Here is a 17,272-nt window from a genome sequence, read left to right as displayed (position 1 = left end):
ATTCCAACCTTCCCCACGCTACAAATATTTCAACCTTTTCACAATGTTTTCTCCGGTACAAATAACTTCTGCCTGACTGTTTATCAAAAAAGACATTGCTACATTCCAGCATGACAACCTAAATCGTTCATTTTATGCAGATTTGGGAATCTGAGATCAGTATTTCTGGCAAATTTGCAGCTCTCTTCTTCACCCATAACAAAACCTTGCAGACGAAATTCACCTTAATCTGAGACAAATACATAGGGGAATCCACGTATTGACACTGAGTAATATCACTACACTGCGACGCAAGGTGCTTTAACCACAAACCAGGGAGATTTGTTTGAGTCTCTGTATGACCCTTGCCAACTATCGCCTATGTTTGATATGCAATCAAGCCAGAAACTTTGTAATCGCAGTCGCCATGTTGACTTTTGACCTCCCCACTAGGGCACATTCTTGATCGTGCAAACACAATTTTGGCCTAGGATGAACACTGACCTGGATCGTGTGCCATGAGGCATGCTTTCAAATTTGTTCAAATCTCAGTCTTTGGTTCCTGTAATCAGGATTGGTGTCTGGCTGTTCCATCACTACCAGTTACATGGCATTTATTATGAAGCTCAGAGTCACAATGTATTTAAATAACTGCAATATTTCATCACTGATTGACATTTCAGAGCTAGGTTTCAGAAATATAGGGCCAGTCTTTCCATATGTGAGGTGAGGTGAAATTGGGTTTAACGTCGTGCTTGAGAATATTTCGCTCATATGACGACGTGCATGCATGTGTATGTGTATGTGCGGCTGCTTGTACTAGCCCAGACTGAAGCTGGTTTTATAGTGCTAGCCCACTGAGATGCCATGCCGCAGTGAAGCATTGATACCCTACTCAGACACATTATATTGACTCCGAGCCGACCAGTCCTTGTTGTACCCATTAATGCCCAGCGCCAGGCAGGGACCAGCAAGTACCATATTTTAACGTCTTTGGGTATGACGCGGTCGGGGATCGAACCCGCGCCCTTCCGCTCTCTGGGCGGACGCTCTAACCACTACACCACGGAGGCAGTCCTTTCCATATGTATTAAAACAATTAAATGGTCAATTTAGGGGGTCACTGAATGATCTAGACCCTGCATAGTGAATTTTTGGGCTTTGGATACTTTCCTTTGATCTCAGTTCTTAATTACACAAATATTTTATGATTTGACTGCACAGAGTATTCCCTTCACAGAGTGTTGCCGTTTTCTTTACTGCATCTCTGACAGACATAGACGACAACCATCAGGAAGAGCATGATAAATGTTAAAAAGAATTCCACTCCATACCTTCACATATAATACATATACTATGTCTGCAAAAAGTGACAGCTCGACCACTGCCAAATTAAGTAACCTCACTGCCAAAATGCTGGAAAAGCAAATCTGCAGAAGTTCTCAAACATTATCTCCATTTTGCTTTCAGTTTTGAAAAGGCATTAGGAAAACTCATACTATAAGGATTGGAAAAGATATATATAATGATCTTTGATGTCAATGCCACAGAAATATATATAGATATATTTTTTTATATATAGTATCCTTTCTCATGATTAAGTAAAGTAAAAAGTTATATTTAATTACTCAAAAAAAAAGACTTTTAGGATAAATTGAGACCAGATGAACAAACTACTATTTTATAATAGGATAATCTTCTTATATACCAGCTCAGAGACTAAATAGAATATACATGTACATCAGAATAAAACATTCAATGAACCGATTCATTCCTGCCACACAATATAAGTTAATTGACAACAACTAATATCCCATTAATTTTCACTTGAGAAAACGCTCAAAATATCCTTAAGAAGAATGAAAGAAGTTACCCTAGCATAATGAATATGAAGATAGGAATTAAACTGGCAGCCTATGGACACACTGAAAAGTGAAGGACTTGGATAAGTATCCCACGAAACAGGCATATCTTGGTTTTCATTATTATAATGGATAGCCATTCATTCATCTAAAAGAGGCCAAGCCATCCGAAAAGAGAAGAGAGAGGGTCATTCATGCAGAACATATTACACACTGTATGAATTCTCGACAATGTTTGCCTCATTTCAAAACTCATAAAACATTTATCATAGACTTACTAAAAGAACAAGGCCACAAAGAAATTTGATTACAATGCCATGGCAGGGAGCCCATCAGTTTTGCTATTCTATCCTGACATCAACATTCTAAATATGTACACTTTGAACTCTATAGGCTGTGTGACACAAAACATGTTTATTGACATATATCGTCTTTGACAGCATGCGGCACAGTTGGAAATCTTGGGTACAACTGGCTGAAACCTTTATCATATAAATTAGATTTTGTTAAGTACTACTATTTGAAAGGGAAAGATGCATTTTTTTCAAATTCCACATTGAAATAACTACCATAAAGGGCTCATTGTGTACTATATGTCTATTGATTTCAGAGTGACAAATATATCTGCAGATTACTATTGACTCCATGTTATGAGATTACAGGGTGTCAGTTTGATAAACTCAGGAAAAACGGAAAAAGATTAAGAGATTTGTTGTTGATACAATTATTGTTAATGGTCTAAGAATGCATAAATATACACGTTTGACATTCAACATCAATATGGAAAACAAAACACATGGATGAGATTTTATGCATCCTGTTCAAGGGCAACACACATGGAATGTTCTTTGCTACATCCATGCTGTACATATTTCCATAAATTAATCATACATACACACATTCTTCCAAGCATCAACAACAGCTGTCAGTTTACAGGACACAGTGTCATATTGTACATCCTCCCACAGATACAGAATTTCAGCTGACAATTACCATGTCTGTACTGCACAGGCTGAACATACAGAACAAAAAGGTTCTGAGTCAGCAACAATTATACTTAACTGTTTGCTGAAAAAGTGTCAAAATCGTCTTACCTGTCACAATGAAATAACTGTAATGCAAGGATAAAGGTTAAGACTTCCCAGCATACTGGGTGTGAAAACTATGCAATACATTGAAGGATTGATCACAAGCTTATGATTCTTGTACATATATCCATGAAGATCCGAGTTAGAACTGATCTTCAGCAACCCATGCTTGTCGTAAGAGGCGACTAACAGGATCAGGTGGTCAGGATCAATGACTTGGTTGACACATGTCATCGGTTCCCAATTGTGTAGATGGATGCTCATGCTGTTGATCACTGGATTGTCTGGCCCGGTCTCAATTATTTACAGACAGCTGCCATATAGCTGGAATATTCTGTTTGATTGGCATTTAGCTGGAATATTGCTGAGTGTTGCGTAAAACAACAAACTAACAAAACAAACAAACTTGAACAGCTTAATGAGTGAAGTGATCAACAAACAATCCTTATACATATCAGACCATTCAATGAGGATCAAATGAGGATTCAAATCACGATCTTTAGTCATCCTTGAACATATTACACCAATCAGTGAGCAACTAACAAGGTTCTACAAACCATCACTGTACACATTCCATCATTTAGAATGCAACAAAGCAAAGGTCTACAAACCATCCTTGACCACATTAGATCATTAGGTGAGCAACACACATCAACAAACCATCCTTGAACATATATACTGGATCTTTCAGTGAAACCATAAACATCTGCAAACCATCCTTGAACATATATACTGGATCTTTCAGTGAAAACCATAAACATCTGCAAACCATCCTTGAACATATATACTGGATCTTTCAGTGAAAAACAAACATCTGCAAACCATCCTTGCTAACATATATACTGGATCTTTCAGTGAAAAACAAACATCTGCAAACCATCATTGAATCATAAAACAAACATCTGGATCTTTCATATATACTGAAAAACAAACATCTGCAAACCATCCTTGTACAAGTTAGATAACATAATCAAAAGGGATGTTAAACCTATTGTACAAATGTGCCTACGGGATACATAGATGTTGACATACAGTTCAATCATGTCCCTAACCAAAGTGACTGAGAACTGTTCAACATGACAAAAACCTTGAACATAATAGCATTGAGTTTGTGCAAGTAGCGTGTCAATGACTTTCATCTGGGTCAGGTTGAGAGGGATAAAAGCAGAAGGACAGATGAAACTGACATGTTATTAACAAGCCTACCCTTCAATTATCTCTTCACTGGGATAGAGAAGATCTGCAACAATAATATTTACATCTTCATCTTCTTTGTGCACATAACCTTTTCCCATGACATTTCGTGAATGAGATTCATTAGTGATTGTACACTTCTTCAGAATGATGGCCTGGAAGGCACATGTGTAATAGTCATAATAAATAGTTATGAGCCTTCTACATGCGTGGTGTATTTTATTAACGTAATTGATGCAGTCTGCATTTTACCGTTCTCATATTACCAATCATTTGTTATGCATGTGCAGATCATGTGACGTATTGTCAGGCTCTATTCCAACAATGTCACAGCTGTTTTCTCTTTGCCATGCTATATATAGCATATGTCCTCTAAAATACACTGGTGATTACTTTAAAGACTGATATCAGAGCTTTAAAGACTGATATCAGAGCACTAACAGTTATTTGATTATGACAAATTCCTTTTTTCGATAATAGGAAAGATCCTCAAGCAATAGGCATGATAACCATTTCAAAGGCACACCCTTCATTACCATTAACGTCTTCATTCATGAACCTGCCTTTCCAGCTGATACCAGCTATACCTCGACACACTTCAACAATATGCCTAACTGTAGGTTTATTGTACTCATGATAGCCTGAAATTTTAACCTAATTTAATTTCATGAAACAAAAAACATGGCATTCTAATATGTTTCTTAAAAGTCTTAAACACATCATGTTTCATGTTAAGGTGCCATAAACATGTGCTTTGAATGTGAATGGTATGAATAACACTGAGTGAGTGAGTGAATTTAGTTTTATGCCGCTTTTACCAATATTCCAGCAATATCAAGGTGGGGGACACCAGAAATGGGCTTCACACATTGTAAACAAGTAGGGAATCGAACCTGGGTCTTCAGCATGACAAGCGAACGCTTTAACCACCTGGCTACCCCACCACACCGGTATGAATAACAAATACTGCAATATAACTATATAAAAGGTTAGTCCATTCCACTTTGATCTTGCATCATCCTCTTGATGCATCCCTGCGAAATTCCAGGCATTTGTCTTTATAATGTTCACAAAAGCTCATCATCTACCTTATTTTCACTGTGCTCATGGCTGTAGCTTGCAATCCCTTATAAATAAAATATCAAATACATCCAAAATGTAATAAACTTACTTGTATCCCTTTGTAAAAGCATAATGTAGCCATACTCACTCTTCAGTGTATCAAGCGGTACTGTTGTAATAAACAGCACTAAAACACCACTTTCCACTGTTTCCTCGAGTCCACATATCCCCAGACACTGAGTTCAAAGCCATGGCCAAGTGAAGCTACGAGCAGAGTATACAAGGTTATATTGCACATGGAGAGTTGGGCGCAAGTGAAATAACAGAAATCACACTGTACACTGCTCAACTCTATAGCCATGCTGATATAAGTCAATATCATCCAGGCTGATGAACAGAAAATCAATGATGTTTACAGCATTCAACTTCCAACATGGTGAAAGATGTTTTAGAACCCACTGCTGCAGTCCCTTGACAGAAAGATCTAGTTTCTGAGTGGATCTATATCACGTTCAGGAAGCGGGAGGCCCTAATGGAATTTTCATATATAATATTTCCTTCAAAAGATGTCACAACTGCATATTTTGCAACTTCAGAATCTATATACCCTTCTTATTTATGACCAATACTATAACCCAACCCACTTCTTGTAAACTGAACACCATTGTCTTGACTGTATGTTAAAATCTGGTTTAAATTTCCAGAATTGAGATTGATGATAATCTATAGTAGTCTCACCCTGAGGCTAACCATGCACGCTCTTATCAAATTATGCTGGAATCTTGCAAGCGTACAGACCTGCTACTACAAAAGACTGAGTATGGTTTTACACCGCTTTTAGCAATATTCCAGCAATATCACGGCGGGGGATACCAGAAATGGGCTTCACAAATTGTACCCATGTGGGCAATCGAACCCAGGCCTTCGGCGTGATTAGCGAACGCTCTAACCACTAGGTTACCCCACCACCCCCTACTACAAATGAAGAACGTGTAACTTGATTGCTAACAAGTTTTATTTTTATCTGTGGTCATGAGAATCTGGACTGTGAGAGAATAGAATTGTAATTACATTTGTACTACACAGACTATTGCTTAGCCAATATGGGAGAGATGAACTTCAACAATGAGTAGTCATTAGTGTACTCGTTAATAACAATCATTTTCCAGAAGGACTGTAAATGCTTGCCATTTATGAGTCAGCAGGGATGGCTAAAAGTTACAAATGGAAGGTGGACATTAAAAACAATCCTTCACTTAGTTAATGCCCTATGGATCAATGGTTAGTTAGGACCCTGCTGCAATGCAGTCAACATTGTATTAGATATAGAAACCACATGCAGTGCAATTTTCTTGGAGCAATAACCATGCACTGACAGATGAATGATATGTATGCTGGGATACAGGCAACTAATGAAGATGCAGTATTGATTTTTATCAAATAATAAATGGACTGATCTCATTTTAGGATTACTCTGCAACATTGTAATTGCTCATTGGTATTATCATATGGCATAGCTCTAACAAACTGCTAGCATAAAAGCTGTTTAATTATGAAAAGAACCTGAAGTTATGAATAAGCAGGAAGTTCTATAATGGTGTGGAAGGAAGCTGGCATTTTAACTAAGTAAGAAGCTGACAAATTTAACATTTTTTAGTGTTTTTAATGCAACATTTAACAGTAAATGGAAAATTCAGAGCTTTTAACATACATTTACTTAAAAGGCAAAACATACAGTAACAAGTAATTACCTCGATAAATGCTGTAGAGTTACAGGCACGTTTATATGTAAAATTCATGATGCTTTTACTTTATACAACTAGAGTGCAGTGCATAACAGCCACATTTGAAAAAGATAATAATTATTATTAGTATCATTTTTGCACACTCTTCACTGCAAAACATATGTAACTTTTTTTTGTTCAGTATATAATGATGCACATGGGATTATTATAGACATTGGTCATACAGTGACACTGAGATCTAAGTTTTCAAAAAAGCAACTGAGACCCTGTGATCTTTCTAAATATTTCACTTTGTGGCAGTTTGTCATCCCTCTATAAAATATTCACTGTGAAAAAGACCAAAAGAAGAACTAAACCTCATATGCCAACAACCTACAAAGCTTTAAAGTTATATTATTGTCACCTAGAGCATTATAAACTGGTGTAAACTGCCAGCACTATCAAGCCATATATCACAGACAAGTGGTCAGGTGCATGTTCCACTTCACAAACAAAACCTGGCGTGTACATTTCTGTTGTTCATGATCAAAGCACAGCAGCCTCAGGTTGCAGCCTCTCCATATCACCGTTGCCACACAGGGAGTGGACTGCAATTTCCGTCTATTTCACGTTAATTTCACTATGTATGCATCGTGTGCACTATCCTTGTATCGTATCATCCAACATCTCTTTATAGCAATTTCCTCAGTCGGTGCTGCCAGCTTTGTACCCTTATTATTCCAGTTGGGCAAATTTTGAATGACATGATTATGAAGGGAACGTTGAATAACAGCAATTGTGTGATTTTACAAAATAATAAACCAAATGATAATGTACTAGGGTGATAATACCTACTGTCTGAAATTTACATATCGACCATGCAGATGGAAGTATTATGCCATACATAGTTTACCACTGTTCCAGGTTAAAAGAATTATTCCACATCCATGTTTGTAACAGAGTCTTTGAGGTAACATAAAGCCATATACTATAGCTGTTATTCACTGACAATATGATTCACCAACATGTAGTGTCCTACACTGCATTAATGAATAAACAACACCCGATGCTTAAGGTCCATTCTGAACACCTACACACGTTACTGTCTCATAGGTAAGTACAATGTGAGGTATATGTGTTCAGCGAACCAACCAATGTTTGAGACCGCCTCTGTGGTGTAGTGGTTAGAGCGTCCGCCCGGAGAGCGGAAGGTCGTGGGTTCGATCCCCGACCACGTCATACCCAAAGACGTTAAAATATGGTACTTGTTGGTCCCTGCCTGGTGCTCAGCATTAATGGCTACAACAAGGACTGGTCGGCTCGGAGTCAGTATAATGTGTCTGAGGGGTATTCATGCTTCACTGCGGCATGGTATCTCAGTGGGCTAGCACTATAAAACCAGCTTCAGTCTGGGCTAGTACAAGCAGACGCACATACACATACACACGCATGCATGTCGTCATATGAGCGAAATATTCTCAAGCACGACGTTAAACCCAATTTCACCTCACCTCACCAATGTTTGGAATATGGAATATTCCTACAATGAACCAAATCCAGTCCTGAAAGTGCTTCCACATTAATGTGGACTGATAATTACAATAAGTGCATATATAATGAGCTCAACTCCATTCACTAGGTGAATGCTCACAGCGCTAGACAAAATTGTTAACACTGCAAGTAAAATCGCTGGAGTCAGATTTGAATGTTTATCATCAATATATGAGCGGCAAATCGTGAATCAAGCTGTCAAAATCATATCTGACCGTACTCACTACCCCAATTCGGAATACAACCTCCTCCCTTCAGGCCGCCGCTACAAAGTTCCAATTGTGAAAACTAAGAGAGCCCGTACATCCTTTATTCCTAGTACCATATCTCTCTTAAACAAATGTGAAGATACCTAAATCAAAGAATTTATGTTAATATGTTTGGTATCTCTCTAATGTGTCAGTAGCTCTGCTGATGTAACACAAATTCCTGGAAAGGCATTAAAGTATTATTCTATTCTATTCTATCAATCTGATTATTATTATCCTGCATAACCCAAGCTGCGCTAGAAGGTTAATAGTCACATGACATATCCCACCCGGTACATTTTCTGCTGCTTATTAGTGTAATGTAACTACAAAAAATAACAATAATGTTTCTTTGCATCTCTTACCAAACTGCCTGATTCAGCATGCTATATACACCAGTCACTATTGACCATATGAACCAGTTGGTATGTATTTCTGTCTTCCCAGAAGTTCCTGGTAATTGATCAATAGAAGCAGTATAAACTGTGACAGCTGATACGTGTATCACTAGTGCCACCTGTATGGCCCAGTTTACCTTGATGCGATTACACCACAAAGCATGCTTGATCTTATTTCCTTATCTGTGATATCAAAGACCAGGTTTTATATGAGCGACAGCTACACGAACACACAGCTTAAACATGGCTTCTCCTCAGCAACACTACACTCAAGGGGCTGCATACAGCACAAGTGATGAAATATGCAGCTCTCGATTTGTTTATTGTCTGGTCTGAAACTGCCTGATCAGGGTCCATTCTTATTAGTGTATTACTAATTTATATAGCTGAAGAATAAGCCCGGCATAGGAGAGATGTCTTTCTGGTATACATAAGTAATTTTAATCATATAGATCAACTGGAGAATTTTCCCCCTTAAGCATGTAAGAACACTGTCACAAGAGACTTCCCTTCTGAAAGGAAATGTAGACATTACTGTCTGTACTTAACATAATCAACATAAACAGTCATCTCAAATTACTAAACATAAAGTATGGTTAAAGCAACTCAATTATACTGCTCAAAGGGATGTCACTTAAGAGGTATTCATTCTTGTTTACATACATTTCTAAAACAAAGTGATGTTTAAGTACAAAGTAAATGTGACATTGAATCGATAAATGTTCGCTGTTGGCTCTAAAGATAGGATTAGTCTGATATCTAATAGCACAACAATTGGTTTTGAAAGTAAATAATAGTTAATGATAATATATACAATACATGAAATCATAGTTTCCAAATAGAAAAGACAATTAATGAAGATGCATATATCATTGCTTTATATCATCCTAAACAACAGCAACAAAAAATTATCAACATGCATAAATGTAAAAATATCAAACTATGATCTACGATCTGAATTGTAAATTTACCCCGAAATCAATAGCACTGAGGAATTGTTCATACAGGCTGCTGTGCAGTATTTTTAAATCTAGCCCCAGGTTCTCTGATTATATTGAAGTAGCCTTAGTCAGCTGCTGTGTCTGATTTCAAACGTGTTCTATCATTATGTGCCTGAACACCTGTGCTTCCCTGCCTAGTGTATCCTGTTTCTCTTCCCATTGCAATATCCATATATAGTGGTTGTAGGTCAATACCCAGGAATACTGTCAATATCAGAAGGATGTGGTGCAATAAAGCCTGTTTCTCACTGATATACATGTTAATAACACCATGTTATTAATCATTGGAAAAGAAGTCGACGTGAAAATGTGTGGAAAGAACAGATCACAAAAGCTATCGTAGCATGCAAGGACTTGTATACATGATGACCCTATCCATTAATTCTGGAAATATAACACGGAAGAAAAACAATTAATGTGCTGCGTGATTTAAGATGATTAACTTTCTGGTACCAACAGAATCCTTATCTGAACTATATCAGAGTACCTGTACAAGCTTGCCTTCAAACAGTACGTAGCTTCAGTTTAGTAGCATTTTCAGTACCCAGAATATAGTCAAAAATACCCCATACTTGTCCTGAGGCAAATGACAAGGAAATCTGTTTCAGGTAGTGATCTAGTGCTTAGATGTGCGTAACTCTCATACTATAACACTGACTTCTGACAATGGCCGTGCTATGATCGCTTTGAGGAACACGGACCCTAGTGTCAAGAACTACCCAAAAGGTATTTTTCAACAAAAGAGTTTTGGCGTTTTTTTCATTCTGTTCACAAGTATATAATGTCAAATAAAACTATACCTTCACAGCAAACAGAAATGTTTTACACAGCTATATGCATGACCTTCCATCCACAAACGTCACCATCTGTCAAGATACTTGTGTTCCTACATAAACATTTTGTTACTCACCAGCATGTCCCAAGGCAATGTGACAGGGCAACCTATATCAGCCTCATGGGTAATTGTTACTCTAGATGTGCCAACAATATAGATTTCAACATCAAAACCATACGTTTTTTCACATTCTTAACCTTTAGGTGGTGAGTTTTTATTCCATCCTAAATCGGTGAATAATAGTGATGCAGTATTATACAGAAATATTTCCAACAACACAAGTCAATGTTCTCATTTCTTCAGATCAAATTTCATGACATCCCCTAAGATGATGAATTACATGTAAATTTTTAATTTAACCTATTTTCTTTCACATAACAAAAAGAATACAATAGAAAAGCACAAAAGGCTACGATAATAAGAATCATAACTGATTTTAGAAATTGATAAGTGTAAATGCACACGCACATTCCTTTCCCACATATATAAGTCATGTTATATTAATAAACTATAAGATAATAATAGCATAAATAACACTGATTCCATTGTCTTCAATCAACAAGCTATGTCTAGGTGGACTGCCCTTTGGATATACAAGTATAGTCAACAAAAACAGCACCACACTGTCCACAATAAATATCTTCATTAATCACACAAATAACAACAAATTTATAGCAAAAACAAACACCTACCTCAAACGTTTTCAAATATGAAAATCCCACATATTCTCCCTGAACTGGTTTACATCCAGCCACAACATATATCCACAAGTGCGTATGACAGACACACAGATAGCGTTTTGGCACACTGCCTTCCCTTGCGTACTGTATGATAACCTGTGTCAAGCGAACCACTCCAGCACCCACATTCATTCATACACTGGGACCCTTTCAGGTGTTACAGGAGGGAGGGAAGGGAGGGAGAGGGAGAGAGCTCATCGTAAACTGAGGTAGGCCAACCACTGGCGACATTCCAACCAGCAGGCGATCTCACTTCACTACTGAGTCCCTTCGAAGCTGAGCCTTTCTTTCCCTGACAAGATATGGACAGGTCAATCGTTAAATGTTGGGGCATACACAGTCCCTTCGTACAGTCTGCGTCCATGGGCCGTGACAGGGGAACAATGGTTGAATTTTGGGGGGTAAAGAGCCATGCCTTGCTATTCACATATTGGCTGAAGGTACGACCTTGTCACGTTATTGTAAAAGCTTGTGTTGAGGAATGTCAATATTATAATGGATATTGCTACTGTCACTGCTCTGTGCATTATGGCCATTGATTGTTCATTGCAGTTCTATAAAAAATCTCAGCAATGAAGACACATTTATGATCGAGTCGTACCACAGCTGCGATTCAGCTGCATCAGCTGGAAATCGGCATGCAAAATACATCACTACTCCTATTCAGACAAGTGCATCACTATTATGAGTTTATGATACACGATACATGGTTTGGAAAGCACACGAACAGATACAAATTAGGAGTTAGCATTTAACATTTTATTTATATACATATGTCTACTCATATACCTGACTTGACCCATGTGAGTAAAAGTATAATCAATGACTAAAGAAAACTATCAATAACCAATGTGATTGATAACTTGTATAAATACTCATTGGCAAAGAAACAATACCTGAAATCACATGAACATTTGAATATTTTGAAAATCTTTATCCTAATACACACTAAATACATATCATTAATTAAAATTGTTATATTTGTTGTCAAAATGGTCTTCATATATAAAATCTGTCCGATATTACACTGGTCTAGCTATGATTTTGTATGGAGGTTTCTTTCGGTGGTAAAATGATGGCTCTCCATCACACATGTATTTGACATAAAATCTACATCTGGTTCAGATCATTTCTTACAAGAGCAATTTATCACATTGCATTACCAGATTTGAAGCTAACTTTGAGGCTTATCTAAATTTGGATAACATGTATTGATATAATACAGCTGCTATACATCTAAATGAAGAGACATGTCCTTAATCATAAACTTCAGTAATCCCTCTCAAACTTGTAATCAGCGTGTTTTCAGGATTAACGGACATGACACATATAGGTGAATTTATGTTGCTGAAACAGCCCTTGGTGAACCAGAGCGAAGAGGTTACCTAAGTGTGCCAACGTGTCAAAACAAGGTCGCATCTGTAACCTTTACATAACCACCAATTCCCTAATAGGCCCACACATTTGTTTTACTTGTCTTACGGATCTGCTGGCTCTAAATTTTGCTAAAGCGGGCAAAAAACATTTCTGAATTTGCCGTCGTTTTCCTCTCTGATAAGCTGTGAGCTTACTGCATCCCCAAAATATATTTCTACAGAAGGACAAAACATTAATGGCTTTGCATCTATGTTTAAGACTTTTTGTGATACATAAAAAAAATTCTTTTCTTACACCTGCCTGCTTTCAGAGGATGAGCAAACTAAACATAATCTGTAGTCCTTTTATATATCTTTCTAATTTACCAACTGATAAGTATTTTCCTGTTAAAAATCTGTAAAACAAATGAAAAAGTATGTGGCCTAATTTGACATCTGCTTCTGTAAACAAAGAAAACATACTGATTACATGTCTGTGAGGTACTGAGGACAACTGGAGGGAGAACATTAGCAGTCTACCCAAAACAACACACCAAGCATTTGCATATTATAATCTGTCTATATCCAGTACAAATTTGGGTAATGCTGAAAACAAGTCACCATTTCTGGCAATGAAATTGTAGACATGTCAGTTACAATAAAATAACTACTCATTCTTAAGGTGTCAATTCACAGCATTCTGACAAATACTTTAAGACCTTATTGAGATTTTAGTGGTTTTCAGTCTATAACAGGGACTAGTTTAATATATTGTAGATATGTGATAATAATGTAAGGTTACAACAATAGAAAGAGAGGAGTATTGTCTTAAAAATCATAGAAAACACAGGGTTTTACCTTGACTTACAAAAGCAGGGGTCCATTGGACCCCATCAATAAATTTTAGGGGTCCTTGCTGGTAATATGAGGGTTCAGTAAAGTATTGAAATGATATTTGAAGTGTACGTTCAGATAATGACTTCAGATCCTGGAATGAATCAGCAGTCATGTAGACAGTGGTCATGACTGATGGGTGAAATAACAGACCCAGATAACTACTAATTGTTTGATTAGTGTTCTAGAAGTTGGTGAGCCAATAATGACCAGTTATGGAGCTATGGATAACTCTTGACGCGCCGTAGGTACATTCTCAGTATTTTTGTGCGTCTCTCCGGGGGCAGTGTTTTGGGTTTTCTGCATCCATTCTCTGCATTTGTGTGTACAAGACACACATTTGTGCGTCACGTAAAACCCTGGCATCATGACCTATGTTTATACATACATACCCACATATTTTGAACACGAACTCTATTTCACCTCACCCTATACACCCATTAGACATTATATAGCAGGTAGCCTCCAATCTATTTTGCCATTTGTGAAGTGTTTGTTTGACTAATAGTCCTCATTGCCAAGCACAGTCTTTGATTGAAGTCTATGTCACTGTTTGTGTCCAGTACTTGGGTGAAGTCCAGTACAAATACAAATCACTTATGGGGAGGCTGACCTGTCTTGGTGCTTTACCGACTGCTATTTCCACATAATGATACCCAGAGGAAAGGATCAGTCTGGGCTATTCTCATCTAACAAGTCAAAATGAGAAATTAATCCCAGAATATTTATACCACATACTGCAGACAGTTACCAAACCAAAGTAGTATTACCACTTACTCTCTTAATACCTGGTAATTATTTCGTCTGATCTATTATATGTAGGTCATCTGGAAAGTGTAAAGACCTTAAAGTTTTTAATGGAAAGCAAGTCATTATTCTCATCATCACTACAGTGTCTTATGACTCAATTGAGGAATCACTCCAAAATTTGTAACTTAAGAGTGACTGAGTATGGTTTTACGACGCTTTTAGCAATATTCCAGCAACATCACAGTGGGGATACCAGAATGGCGTCACACATTGTACCCACGTGGGGAATCGAACCCAGATCTTCGGTGTGACTAGAGAACACTTTAACCACGAGGCTACCCCACTGCCCCTGTAATTTAAGTGCATTCAGTTCAAAACATACAGTGTCCACTAAATTATATCAAATTTTTCACCTGTGTCATTTCAACCCTACTCTTCTGAGGTAAAATATGAGAGGACTATGCCATCCAATATTTTACAAAATCCAGCTTTGGATCCTGATAATGTGGTAACTAATATGGCCACAGCCATTGCTTATAGAATGCTATTATCACAAAAATTAATCAAAGACAAATATTTTCAAACTGGCTCAATTTTGTCATTTTGTCTTTGCGAGAGCACTGTTATGTACTGCATGCAAACTCAAGGGCGGATACAGCTTTTTGAGAAAGGGGGGTGCACACTATTGAGAAAAGGAGGGGTGGACACATCATTTTCACCCGAGTTTCAATGGTCATTTAACAAACTTTCAGCACAAAAGAGGGGTGCGCACCCTGCACACACCCTCTGGATCCACCTATGAAAGTTCAGTTTTTCAGCTTGAAAGACTGAAAACTTACCACAGTGACCGAGATACAAATGCTGTTAAGCTGAATCATTTAGCATTTCATACTACAGTGAGTGTTACTTGATGCTGTGTGTTTTTTGCATGCCTCTATCACTGTAAGAGTGAAATGATGCAGTAACAATTATCTTTACTATAGTATTTTTTGTCTGTAAGATATGATATCTGGAATCTTTTCTCTGCTTGGCCAGGTTGTTTGCTATAGTAGTCATCTTTGTGAAGTCATTCGAATAAGAACAGTGATCTGATTGGATATCATGTTTTGTTACGAGGAATACAACTCCTGTTCTATGTGGGCAGTAGCATGATTGAGCCAGAATAAGTAGGCTTGAAATGCAAAAGAAGGGAACAAATGAAGCAAAAGTGTACATAAAGCACTGACACACTTATTTGGGACAATCTTTGAACTTAAAACCGATGAATTTCTTGCTTGTGAAGGACACAACTCTTCACAGCACATAGGGATTCTTTCATCAAATTGATTAGTTTCCGTGGTTATTGACTCAGACATTTTCAGGTATCGTATACAGGATTTTATTGTAAGAAGAGAGTCCTACTATACATCTGTATTGATACCAACGTATCCATCACACTGCGTAATGATATACTGTATGGGCTGTTAGATAAACCAAGCTTTTCTGTGTCTTGGTTTACCAAAAATATTTCTCCGAACCCTGGGCAACATTTGAGAAAAACTATACTATAACGTTTTTACAGAAATTCAGCCTTGCCTTCAAGAGTCCATGTTGATTTTACAGTGCACTCTGTCAATCTCGGACTCTGTCTTTCTCGGATTGCTGTATAAACAGGACTGAACTCACGGTCCCGACGTAATCCTTCTTTGTTGTCTTCTTTGTCGGTCCCAAGCTGGTCCGAATTAGACAGAGTGCACTGTATTGCTGTTTGAACATTGGTGGCCTTTTGGTCTAAGGTGCCAAATTTCATTGTGCAGAGTGTTGTCCAGCTTATGAAAGATGTTTGGTTTGAAAGCACTGCATACATGCATAAAACTGATTGCATGTCATTGTGCAGCAATGGTGTATCTTCTTTGATCAACTCTATTTTCCATTATGGAGCTGCTATAACCTTCTTTATTTCCTCTCTAATCACAAGTAGTTCCAAGTGGACAGGAAAGGCTCATTATTTTATAATGAGGCTCTAAATCCTTCATGTGGGTCATTAGTTTTTTGTAAATCTCCACAATGATGTGAAACATTTACTGCTTTGGTGAAACCCAGGAGCCCTGGTGAGGATGCTGAAAAACTTAGAAATTTAATCATCACAATCATACGTTTCTCGGCAGAGTGAATTAAGGCACCTTAGACAACAGGGCCACCTGTGCTAAATAGTTTTACAGTGTAAAGTGTATATGATGTCCACAATTCTGCTTCTGCTTGCAGCTGGTTACTAGTCGAGCCCACCGCCATTTCACACCATTCTATTTTGCAAAGTAAGGCAAATAACATGTTTTTCAGAGATCTGTACAGCACTTGAGTATCATACACAATATTTAATGGAGTTGGTATTTCATCCACTGTCTCCACATGACCCATATCCTTATAGTGTTCTTTCAACTGACAGCTAACATCATCTGACTCCGGAAAACTTCAAACATCAGTTTAAAACTGACTGACTGAGTTTAGTTTTACGCTGTTTTTAGCAATATTCCAGCAATATCACGGCGGGGGACACCAGAAATGGGCTTCACACATTGTGCCCATGTGGGGAATCGAACCCGGGCCTTTGG

The 17,272-nt window shown here is 37.6% G+C and overlaps 1 protein-coding gene across 1 annotated transcript in view; it reads right to left on the bottom strand.

Moving 5' to 3' along the window:
* Positions 1-11,910, bottom strand: part of LOC124286346 (neurexin-3-like) — a 131,101-nt gene extending 119,191 nt beyond the window's left edge. The window contains 1 exon segment of the mRNA XM_046722707.1: positions 11,635-11,910. The gene's annotated coding sequence lies outside the window, so the exon portion shown is untranslated.
* Between the last annotated feature and the right edge of the window lie 5,362 nt (positions 11,911-17,272).

This window comes from Haliotis rubra, unplaced genomic scaffold, assembly GCF_003918875.1.
Source record: "Haliotis rubra isolate DU_JTF1 unplaced genomic scaffold, ASM391887v1 Scf380, whole genome shotgun sequence".
Classification (NCBI taxonomy): Eukaryota; Metazoa; Mollusca; class Gastropoda; order Lepetellida; family Haliotidae; genus Haliotis; species Haliotis rubra.
Note: the sequence above shows the minus strand (reverse complement) of the source record. Positions and strands in the feature narration are given on the sequence as shown.